Source organism: Tursiops truncatus, chromosome 19, assembly GCF_011762595.2.
Source record: "Tursiops truncatus isolate mTurTru1 chromosome 19, mTurTru1.mat.Y, whole genome shotgun sequence".
NCBI classification, from domain to species: domain Eukaryota; kingdom Metazoa; phylum Chordata; class Mammalia; order Artiodactyla; family Delphinidae; genus Tursiops; species Tursiops truncatus.
The window spans coordinates 18,830,003-18,845,759 of NC_047052.1; the positions used below are offsets into that span (position 1 = coordinate 18,830,003).

Below are 15,757 nucleotides of genomic sequence, written 5' to 3' on the forward strand. Positions count from 1 at the left end.
TGAATAATTATAAACAACCTAAAGGTACAACCACAGGAGAATAGTTAAATTTGGTAAATGATGATACATCCATGAAACAGAATATTATGCAGATATTAAAAATCATGTTTTAATATAATCCTTATATGAGGAAAATACTAGTTCCATATCTAAAAAAAGGGGGGGGCAAGAGGAGAAACAGAATGGAATAGTCATTAAGAGCTTAGGCTTTCCAACCAGAGACCTGCATTCCAATTCTGGTTCTTCTACTTACTAGCAGTGTGGCCTGGAGTGAGACATGCTACCCTTCTGTACCTCAGTTTCCTTTTCTACAAAACAAAGATAATAATCATATCCATTTCACTGGTTGTCATAAAGATTAAATAAAACAATGCAGGCAGAGCCTGGCTACTGTGCTCCTCTGTATCCTTATAGGTCACCCCAGAAGGCAATGAACACATGTTAGCTTAACATATGACCTTTCTGTTTCTTAGAATTCTAATCACAAACCTTAGATAAATTTTCCCCACAAAAATGACTTCTCTGATAAACTACCAATTATCTACAGAGTGAAGGTAGCAACCAGTAGACAGAATCTGGTGACTGATCAAATCCAGGAATGAAAGAGAAAAAGAGCCAAAAAGGAACAAAACAGCCTCCCAGGCTGGTCTATAAGTCTGTCCAGCATATTGCTTCCAGACTAAATCTTCCTGAAATGAGGCAGAAAAACTCATGAGGATTGAGGGTTACTCAATCAACTCCGAACTCTTTGGCTTCGATCCCAGAGTTCTGTATGATCTGTTACCATCCTTTTGACCCATCCAACCGCACCTTTGGGGTATCTCCCACACAAGAGCCTACTGTCTTGTCCCCTCCAGGTCAAGTTATCCCCTATTCAAAGTCTTCTCAACCTTGACCAGTGCAGACTGAACTCTAATTTATTTGTTTCATTTTTGTTATTTTGTCTGTAATATACTGTTCTATGTATCTGTCTTTTCCCCTAATAGACTATTAGCTCGTTAAGGGCAGAAACTATGCCTTTTACTTCTGAATACTCTATAGCAATGAACACAAAAACAGTGTTAGGTAAGCAGCAGACATTCAATACTGGTGTCACTGTCATATGAAACATGTATAAATGGTTCCTGCACATGACAAAAGCAGGAAGAGAACATGGAAAAACAAAACCTTGTTTGTATGCTATGTGGAATCTTAACTATATGAATTTATATCCTTTATTGCTATGTTTGTGTCATTTCTCAAATAGAAAAAAATAAGTCTTAACAACAAGTACAGGTTTAAGATTTCAAAAATCCTGCCACAAAAATAAAAGCTAATTGTGAATACATTAATTTTTGAAGATGTTAAGACTTAGTAATTTATCACCTGATTATGTGGCTAGATAGCAAATGTGTCAGGTTATTTCTCAAAGGAAAACAACCAAAATAACCTTTCATACTCAGTAGTTCAGAGTTTAGTCATTTGGGGACACTGGTTATTATAAAATATATGTGTACTAAGAATAACACATGTGCATTGAGAATAAGACAGTAGAGAAGGACAATTTCCAGAAGCCTGCTTTATAAATAAAATCACCAAAACTTTTTGTTTAATACACTATTGTTGTTCTCTACAGGGACAACAGATAGCTAAAACCCCAACTTATTTCCTGGAGCAGATCAGAAGACCGTCTACACTCTTGGCAAGAAACAGCAGCCCCAACTCCCCACTGAGATTCCATAAGCCACAGCAATTCTGAAATAGCCTAACATGGAGGTCACCTAACAACTTGCCTTCAGTCTGCTCAATACAAAACATCAGACATCATTAGAAGGCAGAGAAGAGAGGAGACACCTTGTAGCTTTCTCTTTTCTAGATCTTTAAATTAGAAGAATGCTTTTAGCCAGGAGGCTGAAAAACCTAGTCCAGTATTCTGACTGCAGAGGATACTAAGTGTCATTAGGACAAGGGAAAAAAAAAAAGGAATTACAAATAAGTAACCAGTTTCTCCTGAGAATGAAAGGAAAAGCTGACTTTTATTAGATGCAGAACACTAGCCAAAAATAACAAAAATTATTTACCCTTTTGGAACAAAAGTTAGGTTTAAAAAGTCAAATAAAATAACCATTTTATTCTACTATTTCTGAAAATATATACATCATCGTCTTATCTGACAGCTTAAGATAACTCAAAGCAAAGTATCATGCTGATTAATACTGAGTACCAGGAAAGTTGCAAACTACCATAAAGAATGGGGAGGAGCTGAGTGGAAAGGATGACTCAGTCTGAGAAGAAGAAAAACATTAGCGTCCATTTACTTCAGGGTGACTGGAAGCGGAAGCAGCCTTTATCTGAAGTAGCACTCACCTACTCAGTCACATGTACACCTTTCTCTTCCCTGTTGTGTGCCATTAACTTTAATAAGAACAGATGGGGCATTTGGGGGAGGGGGGAGAAGTAATTAAAAGGGAAATAAAATTGTATCTCTTTTAAGTAAAAAAGGTTAAGAGCACCCCAGTTTTTAACCCACCTTTCTCCCCATTTGTTAATATTAAAAGGTGCAGTCAAAGCAGAACAATGATTCTAACAGCTACTTGAAAAAATCTATTTATGGAGAGCTTTGAACCTAGGAGATAAGGAAATACATATATACTAATAAAATATTTGTAATTGCAACAATATTAATTCAACAATATGGTGAAACAACCATAGGAGGTGAAAGAATTCTTTTGCTACAAAGAATAAGAAGTGCTAAACCAATAATTCTTTTATCAAAAGGCACCTGATGCTGGGTACACAGAAATTAATTTCCCTTTTAATTACTTGGGGAAAAAAGTCCTAACTGCATAGGGCTTGGTTCTCAGAGAGCTCCTCAGCTGACAGGGAGACAAAGAGAACAACAAACAAGAGCTATATAGCGTGTGCTATAACAGAGGTTAACACATACTTCCCACCATCCTGGCAAAAAGGATAGCTCAAGCTGGTGAAGGAGGGCTTTAACAAGAGGAACTGCTAAAGGTGGATCTGAAAGGATAAAATAGACCTTGACAGGCGAACTACAGTAGAGAGAAACATTCTAGCAGAGGAAACAGTAAGTGGAAAAAACTTTAATATGTACGGAATTAGACAAACTTTGTGCAAAAAAATTCAAGTGGGACTGCATTAAACCACCTCGTTTATTATTGTGACCTGGTTTCATAGGTCATGTTCTAGGCCCTCATTAAGGGTACCCTGTTTATTTCACTTATTGGACATTTATACGTGAAACAGAAGACAAAGCCTTTCTGGCAGTCAGCAACCTAGTGCCACAGTATGGATTGGAGGCTGCCTCCCAGGCACGAGCGATCCCTCTCTGCTTTCTACAGCCTGAATGACACTTTTGCTGGCATACAGCAACCTAATGCCTCATTTCTCCTTGTTCTCCCAAGGGTGACTATGTCAGAGACCACCAGGTCCCTCCTTGCCCTGCTCCAGGCCCATAATCCTGAAAGCAGCTCAGAGTTAAGACTGTCTTTAGAGTGCTCCTACAATGTTTCATCACTGAGAATATGAGAAAGGTTGGGGATGTACAGCAAGTATCACCTTGAATAAATAATTATGTTATAAAAAGGAATAAATTACACACATACAGTATAAAATATACAGTACATCTATGGATTGGGGGCAGGTTCTACCTGAGCAGTGGTTCCCAAACCTGGTTGGTGTCAAAATCACCTGGTGAGCTTTCAAATGCACAGATCCCAGAGATTCTGATTCACTAGGTCTGGGGTGGGACAGACCTTATTTCAAAAGGTCCCAAGGTAATCCTGATATAGAATGTCTGCTGACTATGGCTTTGAAGTGACTGACCTATTGATAGAACACAACAGCTATGCACCCTAAATGCAAGTCGACATAAATGAAAACCACTTAAATACCCATGGTTTTCTACTATTAGAATTTTTGGTTCATTCTTTACAACAAAGAATCATTTCATTTACTTATTTGGAATAATAATAAAAAAAAAGCCTACCTCAAAACTAATATGATTCCCATATAAGCAATAATGGAATGTATGACTCAAGAAGGAAGTTCTAAAATTTCACCTCTATTGTGGGTAGCATCAATATCAAAAGAACTCTCTAGATGGTATGGACAAGCTCAACATACAACAAAAGGAAAAAGGGGGAAAGAAAAAGAGAAATGGACACACATAACGGAGTGAATTCATGGTTTTGCAGTGTGTGTCAGTGACCATGTGGCCACTGCTCCAGGGTCTCTATAACCCAGTACTCACTCCTGAAGGCTACTTTGTAGAAACAAGACCATTTTATTTGGTAAATGGGATCTCCTATAAGGTCAAGGTTAAATCAGAAGTCAACAGCTTAAACAATGTCTGTACTAAAGGCACAGTAATAGCAATAATAAGTGGCAATATACTGCCTTTGAACAAAGATCAAAAAACAGTTAATATGAAAAAAATACAGAGACATCCTTAGTGAGTAAACAGTATAGCATAAAATATGAATAACAGTTAAAGTGTTGTTCAACAGAACAAAGAAATCTGAAAAACAGAAAAAGGCTATACACGCATAGGAACACAGAGAATTTTAAACAATAAAAGAAACAAAATGCTACTTTGAACTAATATTAGGTTATAAAAACAAGTAATCTGTCAACTTGGTTACTCCTGAGAAATATGGAAACAAATAGAGGAAAAAAAGAAATATAAAACGTAAAATAGACAGCTAGTGGGAAGCAGCCGCATAGCACAGGGAGATCAGCTCAGTGCTTTGTGACCACCTAGAGGGGTGGGATAGGGAGGGTGGGAGGGAGGGAGACGCAAGAGGGAAGAGATATGGGAACATATGTATATATATAACTGATTGACTTTGTTATAAAGCAGAAACTAACACACCATTGTAAAGCAATTATACTCCAATAAAGATGTTAAAAAAAAAGAAATACAGACAAAAGCTTAATCAAATACTCAAAAGACAAGACAAAAGAAGGATCAAAGGCCTTGTCCGCCAAGGAGCTGGAAAGTAAAAAATGTATTACATAATAAAATTTATTCCCAACAGGAAACCAAGTCACTACTATTTTATAGTCTCAACATATACCTACAACAAAAAGATTTTAAACAGAAGTAGAAAGCTGTAAGATACAAATAAAACAGAAACATAAGAAATACTAAAAACAATTAGGGTGTCCTCTATTATTATAGTTCTGCACCATACTTCTGTGAATGTATAGTATCTTGCACACACTTAACAATTTGTGACAGTGATTATGCTATACCAGAGTTTTGTAATACCAGAGTTTATCTAAAAAGTAGTAGGCTGGGGGCTTCCTACTTCCGCCTGCCAATGCAGGGGACATGGGTTTGAGCTCTGGTCCGGGAAGGTCCCACATGCCGCGGAGCAACGAAGCCCGTGCGCCACAACTACTGAGCCTGCGCTCTAGAGCCTGCAAGCCACAACGACTGAGCCTGCAAGCCACAACTACTGAAGCCCGCACGCCTAGAGCCCGTGCTCCGCAACAAAGTGTAGCCCCTGGTCACCTCAACTAGAGAAAGCCCACGCGCAGCAACGAAGACCCAACACAGCCAAAAATAAATAAAATAAATAAATTAATTAAAAAAAGAAAAAAGAATCTGCTTTCCAATGCAGGGGACATGGGTTCGATCCCTGGTCGGGGAACTAAGATGCCACATGCTGCGGGGCAACTAAGCCCATGTGTCACACTACTGAGCCCACGCTCTGCAACTGGAGAGAAGCCCAAGCGCCACAATGAAGATCCCGCGTGCTGCAACTAAGACCCAAAGCAGCCAAAAAAAAAAAAAGATAGTCTACCAGACTGGCTCTCCCCCTGCTCCATTAGGGTATATTTTAAACTAGAAAGGCTGCTCTAAGTCAGGGTATAATTCCGCCCCCCCTGCCCTCCCCACTGCACACAAAGCATCAAGATATCTGTCTGCTCTTTTCTTCAAAAGCCCTCACCCATCTAGGACATTTTAGGACTCTATTTCCTCCTTCCTTGTTGGGGAAGCTAGTGTATCACCTACCTCTTTCAAAATAAGAAACACAGGATTTAATTTGTGTGAAAAATGTTTAGAGCTATAGCTATATACTTGATAGGATTCTGAATAGATTAAAGTCTATGCACTCAAATTTACAATTAACTTGGCTTTCATTCAAGGTCAATTTACTCTTATTTTAGAAATAATTCAAACCATGGGGAATAAGGAGACATGAAGTATTAGAGGCAAACAGCTAAGGCCAACAACAAGGAATAGTTTAGAAAGCTTAACATTTAGCAATAAGGAAGTATGTTCCCAGTAATTTGAGGTAACATAGGGTATCTAACAAGGAAAATGTTCATAACATATAACATGAAAAAAGGTTACAAAAGAGGACACAGGATAGGATTCCAGCTTAGTTTAACAAAACAAAACAAAAAATACAACAAAACTAGACAAACAGCAATTCTGTTGAGATCCCCTACCTTAAGTCAGGCCGACATTATATCTTGCCTGGCCAAGTGCGATGGCCTCCTGACTAGTTTCCCTGCTTTCCCTCTTGCTCCATTACCACCCATTTTTTACACAGTGGCCACAGATTTCTAAAATATAAATTCATTATCAGCAAGGAGACTTCCCTTCTGAAACCTCCCATGCTAAAACTCTTAGGCTGAAGTCTAAACCCTTTCACTGGGCCTACAGGGTCCTTCAAGGCCCTATCAGCAGATCTGCATCCAGCCTCATCCACTCTGCTCTAGTCACTGCTTTCAGTATCCAGAACGTCCTAGGTTTCTTTTCTCTTGCCTCTGGGCCTTTGTACATGCCACTCTCTCTTCTAGGAATATATAAGCAGTTCAATGTCTATGAATTTATCGTACAGATACACTAGTACATGTGCCCAAAGAGCTGTATGCAAGAAGGATAATTATTTTAGCATCTTTCTCTAACAGCAAAAGATCGAAAACAACTCAAATGTCCAGAACAATGTGTATAGTATGCTACCATTTGTGTTTTTTTAAAAAAAGATACATAAACACATGTTTATATATATGTAGAATTTTCTCTGGAAGGATATATGAAAAATTGGTAATATTTATTACCTCTGGGGAAGAAAACTGAGGGATGAGAGGCAGGGGGAAGTTATTACTTTTCACTATTATCATTTTGTACTGTTTGAAACATTTCCTCTCATGTCCTTGTATTGAATGTGGTAGTCACAGAATACTTGCACAATTACATGTTGTTGTTGTTGTTGTTGTTTTTGCGGTACGCGGGCCTCTCACTGTTGTGGTCTCTCCCGTTGTGGAGCACAGGCTCCGGACACACAGACTCAGTGGCCATGGCTCACGGGCCTAGCCACTCCGCTGCATGTGGGATCTTCCCGGACTGGGGAACGAACCCGTGTCCCCTGCATCAGCAGGCGGACTCTCAACCACTACGCCACCAGGGAAGCCCTACATGTTGTTTTAAAAACTGTACCATATGTACATGCCCATTTACAAAAGTGGAGGAAAAAACCGAAAGGAAACACACCAAACTATTAATAGTGTTTACCTCTAGGGAAAAGAGTAAAAGGTTCGTTAGGTTCTAGTATAATTCTACAATTGTTAGACTCTACCAAAGAATGAAACTAAACATTACTCGAATGATACAAAAAAAGTTTAAGACCAAATTTAAGGAAAGTTTTAAGAATTGTCACTGCAACCTCAATTCCCTCTAACACTTGGGCAGATACATGGCTGCCAGTGCCCTCCACCTGCCTGCACTTTTGCAACTGTTCCTGCAAGGCTCTCGAGCCTAACTTTACTAGGCAAAAATACTTTTATTATTTCTTTATACTTATTGGAAAGCTTCAGTACTACTTCCTATTGTATCGTATTCCTTTTTCCCTTTAAAAATTATACAATACAGATAATAGGAGAAAACTCTGATAAGCAAGAATATGAACTTATACATTTTACATAAACATGCTGGTTTATATCCAGTCCCCTCCCCATATATACACGTATTTACTCTCACACGAAATCACATTGTGCATACTATTTGATAATCTGCTTTCTTTATGTAGCATGTCTCAAATCCCTCTCCATTTCAATATATTTCTAGATGTAATAAAATGGTTGCATGACATTCTATTACAGTTGTCCCTGGGTATCCACAGGGAATTGGCTCTAGGACACCTCCCAGCCCTGGCCAGATACCCAAAATCTGTGGATGCTCAAGTCCCTTATATATAAAATGGCACAGTATAATGGTCCCTCTTTATCACATTTGGTTGAATCTGCAGATACAGAGGACTATCTGTAAATAGGTGTATTATAATTTAATTAGTCCTCTATTGTTGAATATTGTTACTCCTAAATTTTGATAATTCTGAGAAAAAAAACCTATTTGCATTATAAAATAACTATGTTATAAAACTACAGAAAACCAAGAAAAGTCACCCCAAACCTAACCACCCTCACACTAATAGTTTATTTTGTTCTGACTAGTGTTTTGATGCCTATCCATTTAGTCTTTTTTTCCTTGGCATTCATTCATTCAAACAAGCTCTTGCTATATGCCAGGTTATTACTGTTTGAGTTTTTCTTTACTTTTCTTCCATAACAATTTTTTGTACCATATTTTAATTTTTTTCTTCCAGTTTTACTTAGGTATAATTGATGTATAGCATTTTAATAAGTTCAAGGTGTACAGCATATGATTTGACTTACATACGTCATGAAATATTTACCACAGTAAGTTTAGTGAACATCCATCATTTCATACAAATATAAAATTAAAGAAATAGAAAAAAATATTTTTCTCCATGATGAGACTCAGGATTTACTCTTAACTTTCATATATAACATACAGCAGTTGTTAATTATACTTATCACCTTGCACATATAAGCACCCTAAGTGCTTATGTATCTTATACATAAGTACTTATGTATCTTATAAATGGAAGTTTGTATCTTTTGACTGCCTTCATCCAATTCCCTGCCTACCCCTCCCCCCACCATGTACTATATTAAAAAACAAAAACAAAAACTTCTCATAAGCATTTTGCTGGTTAATAGTCTTCCCAATCAGCTTTTTTTTAGTGGTTGTCGAACATCACTCCCAACATGGGATTTGATCCTGTTTACTTATCCATTTGTCTACTGCTCAATATATTTTCTGATCAACTTCCTGATAAGTCCCACTTAAGTTCACTTAACTTTTGTACTCTCTGGTGGTCATCACTATTCGATTTAATGCAAAATATATACAATGACCAACTATTGCTAAAGTGTAAAGATCATCGCTTTACCCCTATGTAGCACATTATAGTTAGTTACAAACACACAGCTGACTCTCAAAGAACATGGGGTTTAAGGGAGAGCTGAACTTCCATGTAGTTTAAAATCCAAGTTTAATTTATAGTCAGCCCTCCATATACACCACACCCTCATTAGTGGATTCAGCCAACTGTGGGTTGTAGCACCTTAGTATTTACTAGTACCGTAGTATTTACTATGGGGGGAAAAAAATCTGTGTATAAGTGGACCAAGCAGTTCAAGCCCACATTGTTCAAGGGCCAATTGTATATATTTCCCCCTAACGATACTACATTTAACTGTCATAAGCCTCCAATACAGTAGATATATCATTTTACAAATGGGAAGGAAGGGACAAGGAAGTAACCCTTAATGAACTTGCCACAGCTATTAAGCTGCACACTGGCTAAGCCTTGGTGCCCTAGTAAGATGAAAATCTAATTTTATGCTTCCTTTGTATTTCCTGATACACCTAGATCAGGGTCTCTCCTCCAGAAAGCCTTTCCCAACACCTTTCACTAACTTCTGTAACTGACCATCCTCCCTGCACCCTGAACATAGTTTTATCAGAGCACTGACAACACTTATTTATAGATCTCTTACCCCATACTCTACTTAAGACCCTCAGGAAAAGGAACCTTTTCTTACTCATCTTGAAATCCCCAGTACCTAATGCACTCCCTGGCACAAAGTAGAAAGGCAAGTGTTCAAAGGATGGAATGAGCACATTAAAAGTGCTCAATAAATAAATATTGCAGGTATTTAGAGCACATCTGAGTTGATCCAATTTACATCATTTCACAGAAAGTCACACTTCAGTATATCTAGAACCAGTTAGGTTCAAATATAAAACCTGTGTTCAAAGAGCAGGCATTATCAATACAGAAAATGTAATTCTTAAGTGCCATTTACATTAAGAGCAATACTCTAGTAACAATACTTAGAAACTGTAAAACACACAAAACAGTTAAGAATAGATGCTTTCAAATAATTATTTTAGGAGTCATAAGGTCCATAGCTTAGGATTTAGCCATTTTATTATGACTCTGACTAACCTGAATGGGGGCGGGGGGGAGGGTACAAAAACCAGTATAAATTGTTAATTATGCTTCAGTTAATGTGACATTTGTTTTCAAAATTCTGTTTTATAGAATTTACAGTTTTAGACCTGATTTTGCTCATTACTGCTGCTTTTCTTTTAAATTATAATTCTTATATCATTGGAATGGTCTTGATGACTTGGTCCAGCCATCTAGAACTGTCTACCAATCTGCAAAGAGCTCTTGTTCATGTTGGGCATGTGTAGTAACATGCATACAAGCAAACAAGCTCCATTTAATACAATTTAACTTCTATAGTCCACAGTAGATACTCCAGGGGACAAAGTAAGGAGCTGGATGGTAGAGCTGTTACATAGCTTGAAAGTACTGCTTCTCAAATGTTTGCACTGTAGTACCTATACAAATAGGTCTTCCCACTCCCAAGCACTCGTGCCCTATTTTGTTGAAGACCTGTGTTATCTTAGATAGTCATAGAGTTCACATACTTCTCCTAAAATATACATCTGCTTTAATGTAAGAAAATTTGTAATTACTTACCAGTTAAATTACTTAACTCACCGCCCCCTCAGTGAGCACAATTGAAGCTCCAAGAAGATGGGTCATGTTTATCTTGTGGCTTCAAGTACCCGGGAATCATACCACTTTGTACCCTAAGGGTATTCATATCCCAGTTTGAGAACCAGGGATCTAAACAATTAAACTAGTCATAACACTTAAAAGTGACCAAAATGTTCTTACAACCCCATTCCCCAAATTCTTAAGGCTAGTTTTCTCAATAACTTTTCAAATCAGTATTGTTTCTCTTTTCAGCAGCTCATTAGTATGCACTGTGTGTCAACATTAAAACAACCTGCAGGGCACAAGTTATTTCTGGAGCGACAGAATACTAGCACATACATCTTGTCCTTCATATCTATCGAGGTACCAAGCTGCCCACTTGGAAAACAGAGTTGAAGAAGAGAAGAGCTTTCACTCCTGTTCCCTTCCTCCTCTCTATTTTCCAGGCACAGCTTGTGAGAAAAATCTTAATAGTCATTTAGATGATTCATTCATATAAGCTTATCTAACTCAGCATTTGTAACCCTCACTTTTACACTCCTTTTCGCCATTACACAAGTGCAATTAAACTATTTTCACATTTTTTAGGGGATAAGCAAGATGTTCTTCCTGGTAGCCTGAGAAGAGATGATTTTCACACCTAGAACCCTACTTTATTGTTAATGAAATCCCAAAGCCCAGTAGACTCTGACATTTATGAGAGGCCTGTTTCAAGTTCCCTATACTGTTCATTATATTTCATAGCAGAAATTGTAGGCTAAAGTAAATTTTAAGTGACCCTTTCAAATGTTTTTAAAAAAATTATTTATAATGACTGTAACACTATGAAGCAAACATGGGTTATCAGCTAGGTTAACTCAAATTAAGTGAGACAATTTTTATCTAGGATACCAGCTTCCCCAATAATAGGATTCCATCTGTTCCTCATCAAAATTACAAATTGCCACAAGCCCTGGACTTCTGAGGTCATTTGCCAAGAGTCAAAATATACATTTTGGAATGTATATTTGGGTTGAATGAAATGTATATTTGGAATGTATTTTGGGTTTCTACAGAAAAGCAGCCACCATATCCTTGTGTCTTTCTGTGTACGTACTCAGAATGGTACTTGATGCTTTATACACATTCTCATCAACTCCGAGAATAGTCTCTTTAACTGGTATTATTCTCACAAATAAGGGCTGTAGGAGTAGAAAGGTTAAGTAATTTGCCCAGTGTCACCCAGCTAGTAATACAACAGTGCACGCAGAGTTTCAAATGGAGTACTGCCTGAATATAAAGCTTGTATGCCCTCAATCACCCACTGTCCTGTATCTCCTATACCCAAGAATGATCCAGCAAATCCTCCAACCCCAGGAAGGTCTTATTACTCCTATTTTTAAGACCAAGAAATGGAAACAGCATTTACCTCTCCGTGGCTGCAAAGTCAGTTTGAGCAGGGAAGACAGAACTCAGCTCTCAAGCCTCTGGTCAGCAATCTGTCCACTACTGCATCTTGTTCTTTGGGCCCAGGTCTGTGATCATTCTAAAATAGAAGCACAAATCATTTTATGAACACCAAACACACACAAATGCAGATACAGTATGAAAAGCAAAATGATGGCAAGAGGAAGACTAATAAAATTGGGAAACAATATACTTGCTAAAATGTCACATTACTAATTGACATGCTGTAAATGTCTATCAAGTCAATAATAAAACCTTCACTTATTTTTTTTTTTTAATTTTAATTTTTTACAGTACGCAGGCCTCTCCCGTTGCTGAGCACAGGCTCCGGACGCGCAGGCTCAGCAGCCATGGCTCACGGGCCCAGCCGCTCAGCGGCATGTGGGATCTTCCTGGACCGGGGCACGAACCCATGTCCCCTGCATTGGCAGGCGGACTCTCAACCACTGCACCACCAGGGAAGCCCCCTTTACTTATTTTTTTAAACATTTGCTAAATATATAAAGAACTGAAGATTTCTGATTATCAAAATAGCACCCCATTGTGACCTTGCAACCAAATAATGTAAATACAGTTAAACTACCAAAAAATTAATTCTTACAGATGCAGTAATACTCCTTTAACAGTTTATTTCCTTATCTTCAGCAAGTAGTGGTTTTACTGATTAAGTTAGTTTAAACCACAAGTAAAGACTGTATTTTTCATGTAATAAGATAACTACGGGGGGAGCTTTCACTACTGACCTTTGAAAATCCTAGAAGCACAGCAACGAAATATCTTTTTTTAGACAGATAACAAAATACTTTTAGGTCATATTGTTACCTGACAATTCTCTCCCTAAAATACAAATAAATGGACTGTCAGGCTTCAGGCAATGGTAGAGTGGTACTTAACTCCGTGGCAGGGGGTGGGGGGGAGAAACTCCCAAATGAAATGAAAGAGCTAAATTTAAGCATTTCCAAAGAATTTGGCATATGAGGTAATTAAGAGGGAACCCATCTCATAACTAAAGCCCACAAAACTAAACTGATATAATACTTTACCAGATGAAGGTAAAGAAAAGTCTCCTCTGTTGAAAAGGCAATTTATAACAACATAAGAGAATTAGTGCATTTAGTCCACGAAACACTTTTGTATTGGAGTCCATATATTGTCACTAATGTGCGTCAAAAGGAATGAAATTTTATGCCCCTGAAAACTGATGGGTGACTAAAATAAGATCAAGTGTGGAAAAATCACTATTCTTGGGGTATATGTTAGCAGTCTATATGCAATGCCATATCTTTGCATTCAAATACTAAACACTGAGAAAATGCACAAAGGTACTTCCAGGGAAGATATGAAGACAACAACTAGAGAAAGTTTGGGGATGTTTTAAAAAATATATATGGTATGCCAAATCTACACATATAATTGTGAACCATGGTCTTCAAAGTTATACATTACTTGCCATTATTGTTCTTTCTAAACCTGTATACTCTTTCTCAAAGCATTAAATTATGACAAATCCTACTTGTTTGAAGAGGGACCTAATTTTTGGCAAAAAAGCCTCTAGTCGTCTGAAACCAAGATAGGTAAGCAAGTTAGACAGATGGTCAACTAGGTTTCTGGTTTAAAAAAATGAAATACAGCCTATAAAGTAGTTAATGTAGAGTGAATTTGATGCCAGTAGCATCCCTGAAGCAAAAAAACAGCCTCTGGAGGAACATTCTGCCAGCAGGCACCACTCTGCAAGGCTCTGCCTCAGGGCCCTAGTCAGCCACAGGTGGCTTCTGCCACTCCCAAGGAACTCCCCAAGCCACTCAGAGAAGTCCTTGGTGGGTGCCCTCATTTTTTCTATGTCCTTTAAAGCAAAATCCTAAAGCTCTTAAAATTTGAATGCATATTAAGGCTAACTTTTACAGCTCCTAAATTTTAAGTTGGTTGAATGGATCCCTACAGATAACTTTTACAGCTACTGTTTTTTTTTTTTTTTTTGCGGTACACGGGCCTCTCACTGTTGTGGCCTCTCCCATTGCTGAGCACAGGCTCCGGACGCGCAGGCTCCGCGGCAATGTGGGATCTTCCCGGACTGGGGCACGAACCCGCGTCCTCTGCACTGTCAGGCGGACTCTCAACCACTGCGCCACCAGGGAAGCCCTACAGCTACTCTTAAATAAGCAGTATTTTCCTATGTTTACCAGCTACTCTTAAATAAGCAGTATTTTCCTAGGTAGGTAATCATTCCTGTTGTAATCTTCCTCATACTAGTGATTTAAGTTTCTTTGGGTAAACTTATGTCCTGAATTTATTCTCTCTGTAAACTTAGTTTTCCAATAAAAACAAAGGGGACTTCCCTGGTGGTCCGGTGGTTAAGACTCTTAAAAAGAAAAAAAAAAAAAAGACTCTGCACTCCCAATGCAGGGGGCACCAGTTAGATCTCCGGGTTCTATCTCTGGTCAGGAAACTAAGATCCCGCATGGTGCACGGTGCAGCCAAAACAAACAAAGTATGAATCCTGGCATACAGGAAATCTTAAAGGACAGCAACTCTGTAGACAAGATCTATACCATTAAAACGACATATAGGGGACTTCCCTGGTGGCGCGGTGGTTAGGAGTCCACCTGCCAATGCAGGGGACACGGGCTCGAGCTCTGGTCCAGAAAGATCCCGCATGCCGTGAAGCAACTAAGCCCATGTGTCACAACTACCGAGCCCACACAAGAGAAGCCACCACAATGAGAAGCCTGCGCACGGCAACGAAGAGTAGCCCCCCCGCCGTCGCGACAACTAGAGAAAGCCCACGCACAGCAAGGAAGACCCAACACAGCCATACACATACACATACATACATAAATAAATAAATAGAGTATTAAAAAAAAAAGACATAAACGATGTGTAAGACCAAGAAGTTGATGGCTGTACATGGCACAACTGAAATCAAGAAGCAAAACATGGTCTATGGAGCACAGTGCTACTGGGAAAACAAGCTTTCCTCCTGACTCAACTACAGACCCGCTGGATTTTAACCCGTGTGGACCTTATTTTAATAAGTAAAACATGCCACCTGCCATCCATAATTTCAAAAGGAAAGTAAAACTGAAAATTACAAGAATGCCAAAAATTACACAAATGGACCAATGTTTTAGACAATTAAGCATGGTTCTATTCTCAAGCCTGATGCTCCATCAACACTACTGCATTTAGTTACTTAGGGCAACTTTATTATGGAGGAGAGGGAGAAGGAACATTTTTGTAGGGTTCAAAAAAGTAATGTTGAAAACACTCCCCTATGGAGGCATTTGCTGCAGAATCCTACAGATAGAGATTACACACAGTAGACCGGTCAATTTTGCTTAGCACCAGGCTGTTTTAATATCCTCATAAACTTAACATAGCCTCCCCACTCCCCCTCCCCGCTATTTAATCAA

The 15,757-nt window shown here is 38.5% G+C and overlaps 1 protein-coding gene across 4 annotated transcripts in view; it reads right to left on the bottom strand.

Moving 5' to 3' along the window:
* Nucleotides 1–15,757, bottom strand: part of CTCF (CCCTC-binding factor) — a 49,243-nt gene that overhangs the window by 31,681 nt on the left and 1,805 nt on the right. For 3 of the 4 annotated variants that reach the window (XM_019935668.3, XM_019935667.3, XM_004317558.3), the window contains exon 2: nt 12,310–12,426. The gene's annotated coding sequence lies outside the window, so the exon portion shown is untranslated. Of the gene's footprint in view, nt 1–10,880; nt 10,994–12,309; nt 12,427–15,757 lie in introns of all 4 variants that reach the window. The other variant, XM_019935666.3, reaches the window with a different exon arrangement.